This window comes from Palaemon carinicauda, chromosome 17 (genome assembly GCF_036898095.1).
Source record: "Palaemon carinicauda isolate YSFRI2023 chromosome 17, ASM3689809v2, whole genome shotgun sequence".
Lineage (NCBI taxonomy): Eukaryota > Metazoa > Arthropoda > Malacostraca > Decapoda > Palaemonidae > Palaemon > Palaemon carinicauda.
This window is the reverse complement of record NC_090741.1, coordinates 31,725,054-31,742,091: the sequence shown is the minus strand read 5'-3', so window position 1 is coordinate 31,742,091 and position 17,038 is coordinate 31,725,054. Positions and strand designations below refer to the sequence as shown.

At 37.1% G+C, this 17,038-nt stretch overlaps 1 long non-coding RNA gene across 1 annotated transcript; it reads right to left on the bottom strand.

Moving 5' to 3' along the window:
* Positions 1-11,978: 11,978 nt before the first annotated feature.
* On the bottom strand, positions 11,979-16,358 carry LOC137656016 (uncharacterized). Its single transcript, XR_011046909.1, has 3 exons — positions 16,222-16,358; positions 14,626-14,816; positions 11,979-12,130 (listed from the first exon to the last, which is right to left on the bottom strand). It is a non-coding gene; the product is annotated as an uncharacterized lncRNA (long non-coding RNA).
* Positions 16,359-17,038: the final 680 nt, after the last annotated feature.

Below are 17,038 nucleotides of genomic sequence, written 5' to 3'. Positions count from 1 at the left end.
GCAGCTATTTGAACTGAGAAGCTAATCATAGGAACACACGAATGGCAGTGAAGAGTGGATGGAGTCAATGAAGGCCATTGGTTTGGATTTAGAAATGTGAAGAGTATATATTAGAGAGGGCAGTTTTGAATTGGCATTTATGAACACCTGGTTTAAGAAGTTTGATAAGCCCCTGATATACTGTATTATGAAAGTGGATGAGTGCAAAGCCAAAAAGATTATATCCTGGTAAGAGCTGATAGTGTGATGACTAGTGAAGTGATTTTGGGCGAAGCATGTGTTAAACATACTGGAAATGATGGATTTTAAAGTAGAAAACCAGAGAACGGCAGATTTAGTATTAGTTTGGCATATTATAGGAGAAAAGTAAGGAATTTAAGAGAACTGGAAAGGTGTAACTTATTTAAGTGGAAAATATGGGTGGGTAAGAAAAATTAGTGGAAACGGGTTAGTGAGAACCAGCGAATGTGGTGTTGTAAGAAAAGTTGTGGGGGAGGACCAGAAAGGTGCAAGTCTGATAAAAGAAAATGAGACATTTAAGGACTGGATAGTAAGGTATTGCATAGGGTGCAGAGGAATGGTACAGAAAAAAATGAAAGATTTTAGGAGGAAAGTAGGTAGTTACTGGGACAGCAGTAGAACAACTAAGTCTAGGAAAAAGGGATGGAGAAAAGGTTATCTGATTCAAACTTACAGAAAATTCAGAGGATTTGGGGCAACTGGCTACTCTCGAGATGGAAATATATTACATAGGGATGAATAAGAGATGGAGAGAATATTTTAAACTATTGAATACTGAAATTGAGAGGGGAGCTGGGAGATGTACTCATGGAGGTGCCAGTGATGAAGATAAGGAATACGAAAGTAAAGCTGGCATTGAGTATAATGAAAAAAATATTAAACACTAGGTCCAGCAGTTTCAAATTGAAATACTAGCTACGAGGGGTGGGGGGAGGATGGATGCTAGATTTAAGAGCAATACGGGAAGAGGAAATAAGGCCCAAGGACTGGGAGGAGAGTAATGGTATGTATATATATATTTAAGCAGATGTCATGGATTGTGGTAATTACAGGGGAATTAAACTCTTAACAGCATGGTTTGAAAGTTTTGAGGGCGCTAGATTGAAAATTTTCGGAAATAGCTGTATGAATTCATGAAAGGGAGGGAAATGGTTTATGCCATCTTTATAGTAAGGTAGCAACAGGAAAAGAGCACAAAACAAGCAGCTTTTGTAGATCTGGAGTAGGCTTATAATAGAATACCAAGAAAAGTTGTTTTTGTGCTTGAAGAAATTCCTGCAGAAGTTAGAATGGTATAGATGTACACAAGAACAAGGACTATAGTAATGTCTAAGAAACAAACCTTTGAAGTTTGAGTTGGAGTACACCAGAGGTTAGGATTAAGCTAGTTTTTGTGGTGCTCATGGATGTTAAGTGAAGGGATCAGAAGTGTTTCTATATGCAGATGATTTGGTCATTAAATCTGAAAATGAATACTTAAGAGAACAGTTGTTTATTGGCAAACGACCTTGGAGAGGGGAGCTTTGAGTAAATGTAGATAAGACTGGAGAGAGGAGGTTTAAGAGTAAATAAATGTGGATAAAACTGGGGAAGAGGTTCAAGAGTATGTGGATAAGACTGAAGTAATTGTGAATAGTAAGGAAGGTAGACTAGTTATGCATGCAAGTAGAGGCAATGTTATAAAATGGATAGAATCTACTATGCCATGAGGGAGGATGAAAGGCTGGAAGTTAATAGGATAAAAGCAGCTGGGGGGGGGGGGGTTGAAAGGGGGAGTGGAATGTTGAGAAAAGTCCAATAAAACTAAAAATCTTTATCACAGTAATAAGACCAGTGTTCCTTTACAGATCAGAAAAGTTGGCTCTTGAAACAGAGGAAGAAAGGATTAAGATGCAAATGGTGAGCTGGATAATGGGAATATCGCTGCTTGATAGATTGGAAAATGAAATAAGAATGGGGCAATAAAGATGAGGTAAAAAGTATCACAGCAGTGATATGGACTAGGGTTGAGGGATGGTGGGGAGGAAGTGAGGAGGGCTAGAGAGGAACCTGTTAAAGATAGAGGGGCAGAGAATTAGCTGGCAAGATAGTGAAGGATGATCTGGGGAGAGGTTGGGTGGAAGAGGATATCCTTGATAAAGGCATTAGAGAGGGTGTATCAGGCAAGACACTATAATGTAGGGGTAACAATTTGCAGATAGCTGAAAAGTTAATTCAAGGAAAGTCTTTAATGTAGGCCCTCTGACATTGAGAGCTGGTACACACTCAATGTCAATGTCTTAAGTGCCAGTTTCTCCTAAGATATTTGTACTGAAAGGCATGGTTGTCAGTGACCCTAGTGATGCCCACAGTGGAAGCCCCTTCCAAAGCCCCCAAGGAATTGTTGTATCTTCTGCGACACCAGTGCCAGTAAGTGAGGCTGTCATGCCACATAATGGTATTGTGCCTATGGTTTGGGCAAGTCCTGGGCTGAGAACATTAGTTGTTGTTACTCCATGCATCATCCCTGACCCGGTCACCTGTTACCCCTATTGTCTGTCAGTCATCAGGATTCTTGTGGCTGGAGTTAGGCAGTATACACACAAATCTCTTAACTCCTTTATGCTTGGTACATGGTGACTAAAGTAATATTGCAGCCAGCCCAGATCCCACACGGCACAGGAAGCATATCTTCTATGGCAATGCGTAAATGTAAGTCTGGAATCAATAGTAGAATGACTGGCTCTTTCATTTTTTTTTTTCACTTGTTAGGGGAAGGTGGTCCTAAAGCATAGTTCTGCAGAATTCAGGACCATATAAATTGAATCTGGTGTTCATTTATAGTCATTAATTCACTTCTTCGCACCCATAGGTGCAAAGTTCAGAATTGTGTGGAAATGACATAGGTAGCTGAGATGATTATACAGGTGTCAGCTACCAGCTAGGTTTTCAATTGACACTGCCCAGTTGCTTAATTCCTCGTCGACTTGCGTATTGGAGCCAAAGTTAGAAAGTAATAAACACGAGAGTTGTTGACAATCTAGTTTGTGTCAATTCTACTCTACGAGGTTCTATTCTAGTCTTATTCAATCAAGTTTTTATATCCCTGCCCATTGGTTTCACACAATATAAAGTCGTAGCTTAAACGTTGGTAGAGTAACAATAATTCACTGATACCTGAATGTCAAATGGCGTACTAAACAGCATTCACTATGCCATTGACCTTTGCATCTGAAACTTGGTATCTTTAATGCTTATCGCTTTAACATTCCTTATTTATATTTTGAGAATTCTTTTTCTGTATTTTCTAATTGTTTGCTTTATTGTCATAAGCTATTGCCAAATTTTACCATTTCCAGTTTAAAAAAGTTTCTCAATTGTTGAATACTGGTGGTTTGGTTCCTAGAACTTTATATAATTGAAAGGACTTTTGTAAACAGTATGTGTAAAAAAAAAAAATAGGAAAAATTTTCTCAATTGTTGAATACTGGTGGTTTGGTTCCTGGAACTTTATATAATTGAAAGGACTTTTGTAAACAGTATGTGTAAAAAAAAAAAGAAAAATTTAGGCATAGTTTGTCTGATTTAAACAGCATACCATATGTTATTTAGTATGTGGAGAATGCCATACAAGTAAATTTCTTAATGTTCTAATAGTAAAATTCTATTTTTTTGGTTTTTTGCAGTGGTTAATTGGAAATTGGGGTTGCAGATAAGATGGACGAACATCGGTGTTTTTGACAGGTGGAGAAATTGACAGCCAAAATGAGGATTTTCTTGACAGGCAAGGTATAAGAGACAGGACGATCTTGCTGGCTCTGTAATTGTAAAATTCATGTGACAATTACTGCACTTATCAAGTCAATTTGAGTGATGCATTTCCAACTTTTATAATTTGCCCTAGGAATAATTTGAAATTTTCTTTATTTGAAAGTTTTATAAGTGTGAATGCTTATGGGTTACTTTTCTCAATAGGGAGAACTCCTAGTTAAGGTAATATTCCATCTTTAAATGTATACGTTTTCAATGTAATTTTTTTCTTGGACTGAATATTAAGTAGGTGTATTTGACTGTGAGTCCTTACTAGTTTTAGGTTAACTTTAAAACCAAAGGCTGAATATTAAACACTTTGCATTTAAACATTACACATTCTAATTAAGAATGACACAGCTTTGGTAGATAACTCAAATGTATTTAGATATACAGTATAGTACAATCATTAGAAGGTAATTATAATTGTCCATAAGAATTAATCTGGTATTTTTCTTACAGGTACAACTTTTGAAGAAACCACAGAATTCTTTCTCATCCACCACGAGTTCAGAAATGTATATGCAGAGAAGACTTTGAATTTTGGAAGCCAATTTATTCAAGTAAATGAATGTGTCCAGTATTGAGATTTTTCACTTTTCCTAATGCTTTACCTTATGATCTATGGTGGTTGGTATCTTTGTATGGTGGTGGATTAATATACAGTATGGTGAAGGGTTACAGCACTGTATTGACCACTGATGACCATCCAGAGCAATACCATTCGTGGAAAATACTGATTATGGTCCTTTTTAATTTTGGTTGAGGTTCCTTAGTTCTTTGATTAAATTTAATCAGGTGTGAATATCACTCATTGGGTTGTTACAGAGCAGCTCGCAGTGGTTTTAAGTTTTTGGAAAAAGTATCAAAGATCTTGTGGGTAGGCTATTGAAAACAAAATCGTAGATAAATTGCACTATTTACTCACTAAATGCATATTCTGTTTCAAATTTGACTAAAAGATATGGTTGTACACTTTTACTGTTACAAATTTGACGATACAGGAGCATATTGTTGCAAATTTGACAAAAATACGGCTGCTTATCTTTGTGAATTTTACATTGGGATACAGGTGTACATTACAGTTTTAACTTCAGGGTAAAGGTGCATATGTTGCAAATTAAACTTTAGGGCAAAGGTGCATACTACAAATTTAACTTCAGGGTAAAGGTGCATATTCTGCTGTGGGTTTAACTTTGGATTTAAGGTGCTTATTCTGTTACAAATTTAGATTATGGGATAAAGGTGCATATTATTGATGTAAATTTAACTTAGATACAAGTGCACATGCATCTGCAAATTTGACGTAGGGATAAAAGTGCATATTCTGTTGCAAATTTTACTTGGGTACAGGTGGAGTGTTGCAAATTTTACTAAAGGATACTAGTGCATATTGTTAGTAAATTTGGTTTAAGGGTACTTGAGCATATTCTGTTGCAGCAAATTTGGTTTGAGGATACTGATGCATATTCTGTTGCAAATTAGTTTACCAAGTTTTGCAGCAACTTAGATTTTATGTAGGACCTCTTTCAGTGGTTGGAACCTTAACGCAATGCTGCTGTACATAATTAGGGTATATGGTTGAAAGGGATTGGGTAGGCTAGTGTGCAGCTCTGCACTAGACGTAATATTCTAGTGATAACCCAAAAAAGAATCCATAAAACTAATATGATCATAAGTTTTGGGTTTTAGTCAGGCACTAGTCATGAGGCAATTATGCACCCCAAGTGTAATGGGGGAGGGGCAGTTGAACTATAAAGAAAGCAAGATAATGCAGAAGACACAGTAGCAGGAACGCTTATACTAAACTCTGCAGCTAGCGGGCAAAGAGAGTATTGTAAAGACCTTGTCTACAGCGCACGAGAAGAGCATAGAAAACATGCCCCCACCCTTCCCTGTCTAGGTTGGTTTAAAGGTTACTCAGAGGTAAGGAACTGGCAATGTCATTACTGACCCAATAATTTTGAAACGGGATGCCAGGGCCAAGGGAATGGTCGGTGTATATTAGGACAGAGTACCTTGCTTCTCTTTAAGTACTATGAATGTGGATGTCATGAGATTCTGGTGATGAGATTGTCTAGACACAACTGCTTGTGTTCGATCTACTGGAATCTAGAGATGGATAATTTCATCTTGGTAAGATAAATGATAGAAAGACCCCTTTTGTCTTGCGGGTAATTTCAATGCCCACCATAGGGAGTAGTTAAATAATTTCTTACTGATCACCATGGTTAAAAAGCTTTAGACTTTGCCTCTGAATCAGGCTTTAAGCAAATAAGTGAAACTACTCACAGGTCTGGTAACTGATTGTACCTAGTATACACACTTCCCTGGTGTTATAAGAAGTAAGGTTGATTCTCCAGTTAAGACGTCTGATCATGCCTTAATTTCATTAGAGAAGACTTAGCAGCCTATCCCTGATGTATCATACTCTATGGAATCTCAAGCAGACTGGAATGGGATTGAGTGATCTATTGGACTTGAATTGGTCACAATTGTATATTTATCTTTACGTCCCTTTGAATGAAAATCTAGTCAACATTTAATAGGTGTATCCCTTCTCGTGTGCCAAGGTACCGAGTGAAGGACAAATCACAGTTCAATGATAATTGTAGACATGAGGCCTATCATCCTTGAAAGGGTAACAGATCAGATTTGACTTGGAATAAATATACTCGGCTTGGAGCTTTTGCTCAGTTTGCTTCAACTGAAAAGGAATAAGATTTAACCATTAAAGAAACCCTTTCTGGTGCAAACGAGGAACATAAATAGTGAACTCTAACACTGCACTCGAGTGTTGATGCAACAGTTCCTTCTTTACTTGAACCAGATGGCTCTCGGTCAGTCCAAAGGAAAGGGCAACCCTTTTGGCTGATGTTTGACAAGAAACCAAATGAGAAACTTGATCTTCCTTATTCCTGTTTTCTTGAGGCTAAACTAAATAGTTAAGCTTTTTGATCTTGAAATTAAAGCTCTTGATGGACCTTGATAATTATGAAATTGTAGACCCAAATGGTATTTTTCCTTTGGCTTTCATAGACCAGACTTCTTGGCTCAAAGTTGTATTTTTGCGCAAGTTACTAAGAGCAGCAGCAATTAGCACTTATTGGATAATTGGTAATGTTACTCGACTGTGTGTTTGTGGTAGCTCAAGTCGTACTGATAATCGCCCAATTTCTATGGCTTCTATATTAACGGTATCTAAAGTTTTTAAGTCTTAAGACGTGTTTTTATAGATTTGCTGTAAGCAATCATCTGTTCCCTAGTTTGCAATTTGGTTTTCATAAAGGCCTTAGAGCATGTGATGCCCTTCTTACAATCTTCATCGGCGTCAATGACCTTCGATGTCAGGATGCCAGAGAACTTAAAATCAATCTCTTACTATCTCCAATGCTGTACAGAAACCCTTTGATTGTGGTCAAGAAGTTTGTTTGATTGGCCTTAATTTGTGCTGCCTTTTGACAGTCAATCATGAGGCCCTTTTTTTCAAACTCTAAACAGTTAGGAGTGGGTGGGCTGTTTCATAGCATTATTATTGAATTTTTAAGTAATAGAACAGTAGTTGGTCACCATAGTGAGTATTAGGAATGTGATATCTGGTGTTCCTCAGGGTAGTGTTCTTGGCCCATAACTTTAAATACTATTTAAAAAACTTGTTTCATTTGCTGACGATGCTACTGTATCAATTCCATATGAATATAGATCTGGGATTGCTGAATCAATCGATCTAGCTATAATTAGCACATGCTGCAAATTATGGGGCGTGAAGTTAAATCCTAACAAAACTCTGCGATTGTTAGGTGGAGGACAGTAGCTCCTCAACATCCAGATCTTAGCATTGATAATGTTTAACTCTTATGACACTTAAAAATTTAGGTTTGATTCTCAACAGCAAATTTACTTTTCAGGAAGACTTTGTCTTCTTCAATTACACAAAAATTACTTCTTGAAAAATCTTAGTTTTTTGGTAATCAATATATTCTGAAGCGTTTTAATACTTTCATTTCACTTTGTTTTGAGTATTCTCTTGTCTGGTCTAAAGCTGCTGATTCTCATCTTAATTTATTTGAAAGGAGCTTACGGTCTCTTAATTTTCTAATTCCTGATATAGATATTAATCTCTGGCACATTCGTTCAATTAGTTCCTTATGCATGTTGCATGAGATTTTTCATAATTCCAATCTTCCCAGACTTGTTCCATCCTGTTCTTAATATTAGGCATGCTATTAATTCTAAGTCAGGACTTCTTCATGAGGCTCAATATTAGTTTTCTTGAGGTTTACTTCCAGCTGTGACTAATTTGTGGAATGATCTTCCTAATTGGGTAGTTAAATTAGAACTTCAAAAGTTCATAGTTGCAGCAAATGTTTTTGTTGAACAGGCTGACATATCTTTTTTATAACACATGTAAGAAGGTGGTAGGATGTGTAATGGCTCCTTACTTATCCTACTCCTTAGAGGATTAGACTGGGTAAAGTCTGTTTGGGGTGCAGATATCTATGGTTATCTTAGGATACGTCCCTGATTATACACGATATCTTTGGATAGTCGTTTCCGGAGGTGTGGAACCCTGTGATACCTGACGGTAATTCTCTTGTAATATCAATCGCAGAAATGTTATACTGTAGAAAGTTGCCATAAGGAACTTTCATTAGGAGGACATGGCTAGAGCCGAAAAATAGATTTTTCCGTCAAAATCCCTTTTAATGTTTGTTTTAAAAATATATTTTGTTCATTATTCTCATTTTTATTAACTTTGCTCACTGGGCTATTTTTCCCTGCTGGAGCCCTTGGGCTTATAACATCTTGCTTTAAACTAGGGTTGTATCTTTGCTAGTTATATGATATAGATATAATCAGGCCCAAGCCCTCTTTCCATCAAACCAAGACGAGGGAAGGCGAGAAAATGTCTACTGCCGATTAAACTCATACAGTCTCTTCTATTCTCAGGTCACAAGGATGGCGAGGTTAAACTCAACCAAAAACCATTGAGCTTTAAAGGGTCTAGTTCCCATCTAACACTCGTGCCCCAGTCACAAGGACGATGTGGTTGAACAGTATGTAAAACAAAAAAGCTTGAGCTGGTTTACCACCCGTCCAACAAAGTGATGGATGTTTCCATGAGTACAGCACAACCCCTAATGGTGCTTTATTAACTTGAAGCTAAGGAACCAGAGTAATGGTTTTAAACCATTTGCATATTAAAGCAGATGGGTTTTAAGTTTTCACATGTTTGCAGTGATAAAAGATTGGCAGTTCTGAATTATTTTATGCAAGGCATATGAATGGTTTCTGATTTTAAATGTACATAAGCTTTGATAATAGTTTGATTTTTCAATATTTTAATGGTATGTAATGCTGTTGAAACATTGGTAAGAGTATTTTTATGATTAAATTTACACTACTGTACAATGATTTTAAAATGAGTCTTGTAAGAAATTATGGCATAAATTTTAAAAAATTAACTTTCTATAATATACTTGTTTTGAAATTAACTTCTTGAAGGAAAATTTAACATTTTTAGATTTCATATTAACTAATTATAATTAATAGTTGATTAATATAATACTGGCACTCTGGTCATAATTATATAATACTGATTACTTGAAATGTTTCAATCTGATATAAATTAATTTCAGATGGAAATTGTTTGACAGTTTATAAACCTATAAACTTTGGAATGTTTAATTATCTACTAAAGTTTTGGATGGAAATGGTTTGATAGTTTTCAATAATTTAATCCTTGGCAAGGGTAAAGATTTATTAGACTTATTATATTGAATAATTCAAACTATTTTTAAGGTTAAAATCACATTCACTTTTACAGATTGAATGAAATTTTGAGGATGGGAGAAGAATTGGCAGAACTGTTAAATGTAGTTTTCAAGATGGGAGGAGAAACAAAGCATCTCCTCTGATGAGAAGAGGCTACAAGCTCTCTGGTGGAAGGAGGCTACAGGCTACAAGCTCTCTGGTGGAAGGAGGCTCCAGGCTACAAGCTCTCTGGTGGAAGGAGGCTCCAGGCTACAAGCTCTCTGGTGGAAGGAGGCTCCAGGCTACAAGCTCTCTGGTGGAAGGAGGCTCCAGGCTACAAGCTCTCTGGTGGAAGGAGGCACCAGGCTACAAGCTCTCTGGTGGGTGGAGGCACCAGGCTACAAGCTCTCTGGTGGAAGGAGGCTCCAGGCTACAAGCTCTCTGGTGGAAGGAGGCTCCAGGCTACAAGCTCTCTGGTGGAAGGAGGCTACAGGCTACAAGCTCTCTGGTGGAAGGAGGCTCCAGGCTACAAGCTCTCTGGTGGAAGGAGGCTCCAGGCTACAAGCTCTCTGGTGGAAGGAGGCTCCAGGCTACAAGCTCTCTGGTGGAAGGAGGCTCCAGGCTACAAGCTCTCTGGTGGGTGGAGGCACCAGGCTACAAGCTCTCTGGTGGGTGGAGGCACCAGGCTACAAGCTCTCTGGTGGGTGGAGGCACCAGGCTACAAGCTCTCTGGTGGGTGGAGGCACCAGGCTACAAGCTCTCTGGTGGGTGGAGGCACCAGGCTACAAGCTCTCTGGTGGGTGGAGGCACGAGGCTACAAGCTCTCTGGTGGGAGGAGGCACGAGGCTACAAGCTCTCTGGTGGGAGGAGGCACGAGGCTACAAGCTCTCTGGTGGGAGGAGGCACGAGGCTACAAGCTCTCTGGTGGGAGGAGGCACGAGGCTACAAGCTCTCTGGTGGGAGGAGGCACGAGGCTACAAGCTCTCTGGTGGGAGGAGGCACGAGGCTACAAGCTCTCTGGTGGGAGGAGGCACCAGGCTACAAGCTCTCTGGTGGGAGGAGGCACCAGGCTACAAGCTCTCTGGTGGGAGGAGGCACCAGGCTACAAGCTCTGGTGGGAGGAGGCACCAGGCTACAAGCTCTCTGGTGGGAGGAGGCACCAGGCTACAAGCTCTCTGGTGGGAGGAGGCACCAGGCTACAAGCTCTCTGGTGGATGGAGGCACCAGGCTACAAGGATTGGGGAAAGAGAGACTCTCTAATACAACTCTGAAGATTCTGTTGTCATCTTCAAATACAACTGTGAAGATTCTGTTAACAAATGAGAGAATTTAATTGGGATGAACAATGTAGCCGATGAAAGATTGAACAGAGTAAGCACAGAAGGGGGAGAGCTATATTCAATCAATTATCCAAGAACGAAAAAGGAAGAAACAATTCAAGGATGAAGAAAAGTTAAAGATTTTCCAAGAATAAAACAAAAGATGAAGATTATATTATATTTACCTTATATACACTTAGATAAGCGGAAAAATAAAAATTTGACAGCACTCCCCTTTGGTTTTTATTTTGAAAATTCCAGTTATAAATATATACATCAATTAAATTAATCGATGTATATTTTGTATGTTAGATATTGTTTCCTTTATTCTGTTTCTTTATTCGTTCAACTCTCTGATACTCTTCTCTTTCTTTTTTCTCCTGCTAAATGTATGGTTATATTCGTTCAACTCTCTGATACTCTTCTCTTTCTTTTTTCTCCTGCTAAATGTATGGTTATTATATTTCCTGCCAGATTGCTGCGACATTTTCTGCTTTTCCTTCAAGTCTCTTCCTTTCCTTCTCCTCCCTTATCCAGATGATACCTGCTCTGTTATGCTGATAATGTACGTTCCATATTACCTCGCGTGTCGCTATGATTTACTTAGTAGCCTTTTACTGATTACTGCATCATCTTCCAAAACGCTCTTCAATAGTCTGCACCATACTCCCAATCTTTCTTCTCAATTTTCCTGCTGAGAGAATTTACGGAAAAAATATAAGTGACGTGCTATTTGTTTATTCTTTGATTATAAATTTTGACTACGTGCTATTTGTTTATTCTTTAATTACAAATTTTGACTAAGGCATTGAATATTTTCATTATTTTTTTTAAGCCTGTACTATTTAAATAAAAAACAATTACTTAGAACACTTAAAATACCTACATTAGATAATGGGAATAACAGCTTTAGATAATGGGAATAACAGCTTTAGATAATGGGAATAACAGCTTTAGATAATGGGAATAATAGCTTCAATAAAAGTATATATCTATAACAGCATTGAATACTGTAAGTTTCAGACCATCCTTAACCTGTACCCTGATTGGTATTTGACTGAAAGGCTTCGCTTACAATTTAAGTTTAAAAACCAATTCAAATAAGCTTTACTTACAAATTCTAAGTAAGTCGCATATGGCCTTGATATTCCTTTGATCTTGCTCTAAGGACATCTTATTCTCTTCAAACCATCGAATAGTGTTCCCATAAGAATGAAGTTTCATTATCAGCTGTTTTAGTCACCTTCCTGCAAAATAAAATCTTGTATCAAATCCCAGGATACAGTGCACAACCAATTTCTTCAGAATTAACTTTATACAGCATACATTGTAAAAGTAAATACATTGTAAAAGTAAATACATTGTAAAAGTAAATACATTGTAAAAGTAAATACATTGTAAAAGTAAATACATTGTAAAAGTAAATACATTGTAAAAGTAAAATTATAAGAGCAAAACAAATTTCAAAAATTTTTCCAGTTTAATTCGCCCATACAAGCATCAACATACTAAATATTTAGGCCTCAATTGGGACATAGGGTCCAGCAACCCTTTCAGTGCACATGTTAAACACGGGTAACCCCACAGGGAAAGGCTATGCAGCTGCAGTGCAAGTTATGCAACTGTAGCAAAATTTGTGGACAACAGATAGAACTATAAAGGAAAGTTATAATTTTGGAATAAAACATATTGCAGTCAAAAACACTATTCAAAGACTTAAGTAATGCCTACAGTGAACTGTTTGAAATGGAGATCAATTGAGCCCCCTATAACCAGGTGCTGGAACTCTGGGGTCATAGTACTGTACATCTTGGGGTAAACATTGTTGGAACATTGAAGATTTGAAAGAGCAAGCAAGAAAAAAAACGCAGGATACAAAGAAAGTGCAACTAAAAATAAAAAAGAATACTGCAATCTTTGAATAATACCTACAATACACTGTAAAAGGACACTGATGCTATTACCTTACTACATGGATAATCTTATAAAAAAAAAAATACAAAATGCAGAAACCTTATAAACCTGGTTCTACCTTTTCCAAAACTACCATTTTAAATCATTAAAAATGTTCCTGCAGTCTTAGTTATATTTCTTTTCTGGTTAGAAAAGGGAGCTATATCAAAGAAACTAAATTATGATCATGCTAACTACATATCTAAATTTACCTAGAGCTTAAATCAGAGAAGTATACTAATTACCCAGTATTTTACTCGTGAGTTTTTATTTTCTCAAATAGGTTCCATCCCGTCCTTGTTCTCAGCATTTAAATCTTTGGCTGAATCCACACCACCAGGCAGTGCCCAACGGGTTACAGTTAACAGCACAATAGGGAATAGCATTTATTACCGATGAGGTCATTTGTGTGAAAACGCTGGCAAACAACCTGCTCATAGTTTAGACAGGTTATAAACATCACTGGAAGGCAAAAGATTCTAGAAGTAACGACTATTACATGACGTCGCAACTTAGCGGTTTTGGTTTTGTCCTTCACAAATGTTATTTATGGTTACCTCACTTTAGCAACGTCCATCTTTTCTGCAAAGGTGTATCATATTCTCTCTTTTCTGCAAAGGTGTATCTTATTCTCTATCTTTTCTGGAAAGGTGTATGGTATTCTAACAGCTATTGAAAATACAATGGTGTTTTGGTACATTTGCGTAATTGGTCCAAAGTGATTTTTAGGATTCTTCCAGGTAATGCAATAGAGATACAGTGCTTTATACGGGTTTCCCTTGCATTATTCATTGCTTTGCAATTACACTTACACCGTATCATTTTAATATTGCTACTCACCATGACTGATTTCATACTGCCCTGAACTGGAAGCTGCTAAATAAATCGAACTCAAAGATTGACAAAATTGAGTAGGCTACCTACATGTAGACAGGTGTTAAACTTAAGCTGTCAATCTTTGCCCAGTGTAGTAGTAAATGGATCATAGTACTAAGCTAGAGCTGCTTGCCAGATATGTAACTGCTCACTTTCTGTGCAGACTTTGCTGATCATTCTTGCCACCCAAGATTATTTCAAATTTTACATTCTCGGGACATTACTGTACCTAGATTTATGGACACGTGACGACACAGTTTACCTTATATCTGCATGAAAGCTTTGTATACATAGCTATACTGTACCATTAAATGGCTTTAACTACAGAAAGATTTTCATAATAGATTTCCATGATTGAGATTTTATAAATCATGCTAGTGATGCATTCAACTTTTTGCATAGCATAAAAATTTGCAATATGGGGATCTTTTGGCCAACTTATGACACCTCTACCTGAGAACATTTTTTTTCTAAGTATTTTATAGATATATCTCTAATTCTTCCACCCATAAACAGTATTACACATGCAAACCATAGAACTCTCTTCAAATTGAAGGTGGTTATTTGTTATTTCTAGAACAATTTTGGAGAAACTAGTGGCACCCTAAAGTTTAGTAAACAAGATTAGTCTAAATGTTCTTTGATTGCTAATTACCATCTAAAAATACTTTTAATTAGAACAAAAATAATGGTATCCTACCCAATTTCATTAGTAGATCAATACTACAAATAAAATTTCAAATATATCTCGGTTACTTTATTTCAATAGCCATTTCATAACTGCCACCACAACTTTTAACCTACTATGCAGTATTTCCATACATAAAAGGTCAAAGAAAAATAAACCATAATTACAAGTTCTATAATTTTAATAAACTATCCCAAAGCCAGTTTTAAAATACAACATTCTTACTTCATATAACAGCGAAGTCTAGGCGCCATCTTCAGTTACCATTTGATTAGTTCACTCCCATTACCTGAATAACCATTCAGTTTATTAAAGCTTTACATTCGTGCTATGATGATCCCATGAGCCCCACTATAGCAGCAGCAGCAGTGAGCTATTCAAAACTTTGAAATTCCTCTTGACTGCAGGTTTGGTATCTGAAAGAAAGTGTCAGTTAATTTTTTTTATCTTTGCCCATTCAGATCTAATTTGAACATATCTATACAATCTGTTCTGTATCACAGTAAGTTACTCGGTTGGAAAATAAGTTGAGGAATCTAAAAAAAAAAAATAAAAACCTATAGCATTAACTACACTAAACCAAGTCTACCTAGGACAATACTAATGTTAGTCTAAACTAGCTTATTGTAGACAAAGATTACACAAATAAAAGCCAAACATTTTTCTAGTCACCATTTGAAAAATTAACAAGGTTTTTCCAGATTCCAAATTTAGTCCACAACACTTTTTATATGATACAACTACTTAGGTTCAGTCTTATAAGCTAAATTTATAGTACTCAACACTAAATTTAAAGTACTTTCCTAGCTGTACAAACCATTGTTCTTTAAAATAGGGAACATGTCTTCACTGGAGACGGAATGGACACTCCAAAATCAAACCATTGTTCTCTAGTCTTAGGTAGTGCCATAGCAACAAGCTTCTTCACCATGCAGGAATGCAGAGACCACTGACCCTGTCAACAGTGTGCTTATAGTTCACTTAATTCAATTTTAATCAGGCTACAGATCATCTGGCATGGTTACTGCAAGCTAAAGATACGTTATGTGGTAATGACCTGAATGACAATTCTATGGAGTGGACTTCCACCCAGATGTAAATCTGCTTCATTAAGCTTGCAGAAGGCTTGAGACAGTGCATGCATCCTTGTTGCCTTGGCAATTACTGCATTGTCACCCATTAACACCAATGAATGCCTCTTCAAAATTCCTTTGAATATGTGGTGAGCAAGCAAGGTTGCGTGCCTTTCCAGGGTGTTTATGTTCAGACATTTCTAATTTTGACCATACTCCTGGTGCATACTACCAGGGACCGAGTCAGGGGCATATGCATGGGCAGTGGCAACAGATCCACCGAGGAGACCAAACCAGCAAAAGCGAAGTCTTCTTGGGCATTGCCAATAGACACCAGCAAGGGTTTACTTCACTTCTACCCCCTCAGGGAATATGCCTGCCACCACACAGCCTCTATACAAAATCACAGAGGGAGTATCTATAGCGGGTTTACTCAAACAGGTTGCAATGTCTACCCTTCCTACCAATTATGAATCTGCTCAACTAAGTTTCCACAACCAGGATTCACTTCATACAAAGAAAAAATAAGTGATTTCAGGAGCTGACACTGCATAAGAATTAGTCAGTGGCTAAAACAATATTCAAGGCTTTCAGACTGGTGAGGGAAGTGGAGCTTCTCATCCACACCTTCACCAGTAATTAACCACAATTCTGTCTCCAGCTCTAGCTGAAACAATCTCCCTATTTAATTTTGATGGTTTACAGTTCATGCAAGAACAATATAAAATTAACGTTGAAAGGCACTTACGTACAATAGGCATCTTTCATTAATCTTATAATTCTACACGTTTCTTCCCTGAATCCTCCATGCTGTAAATCCCCCTGAAGCATCATCATCTGCGCTTAGATAATGTTGAAATGACAATCCTTCACAAAACCATACCTGTAGAAATAAAGAAAAACTTCCTCAAATCACAAACAATGGAAGTGTGCTTTAAAATCTTGGATATTGTACATACATTTTTAAGTCTACATATAGAGAATTCCAAGTAGAAAATTAGTAAATTTTTCCAAAGATTTTTCTAAACTTAAGAACAATAAACCAATACAAATTGTAACCAATGATACTACATTAAGGTAGATTTGCTTCAATAAATACAATTTGAATTCCAGAAAAAAAGTTGTCAAGGCAAATAGAATTCACCTTTGCATCACTAGGAATTATATATTTTTAAGGTGAACTATTGGAGTGCATTAATTTTCAGGATTGAAATTACAATACAGTGATACAGATCTTTTCAAAATATTTGTAAAAGGATTAGTCTACATGCAAAATATTAAATTGCAACAATTCTATTTTCCTACCTTTACAAATCCTAGTCCTTTAAAAGGGAGATTGCTTCAGCGTAAGCTGGGGTATCATTTATGGTTAAAAAAAGTCATTAAGCTATTGGTAGAGGATGCAGGCGAGAAGTTGCCCCTCTCAAGTCTGAAAGCTTCAACTTTGGATTTTTACTGCCCACGACAGGAGTGATTGAAGGGGGGGGGGGGAGTTTAATAATATTAAAGAACTGGTTTGTATCTAGGGAAAATAAAAATTGCTTTAAAACCTTGTTCTTTGTCCC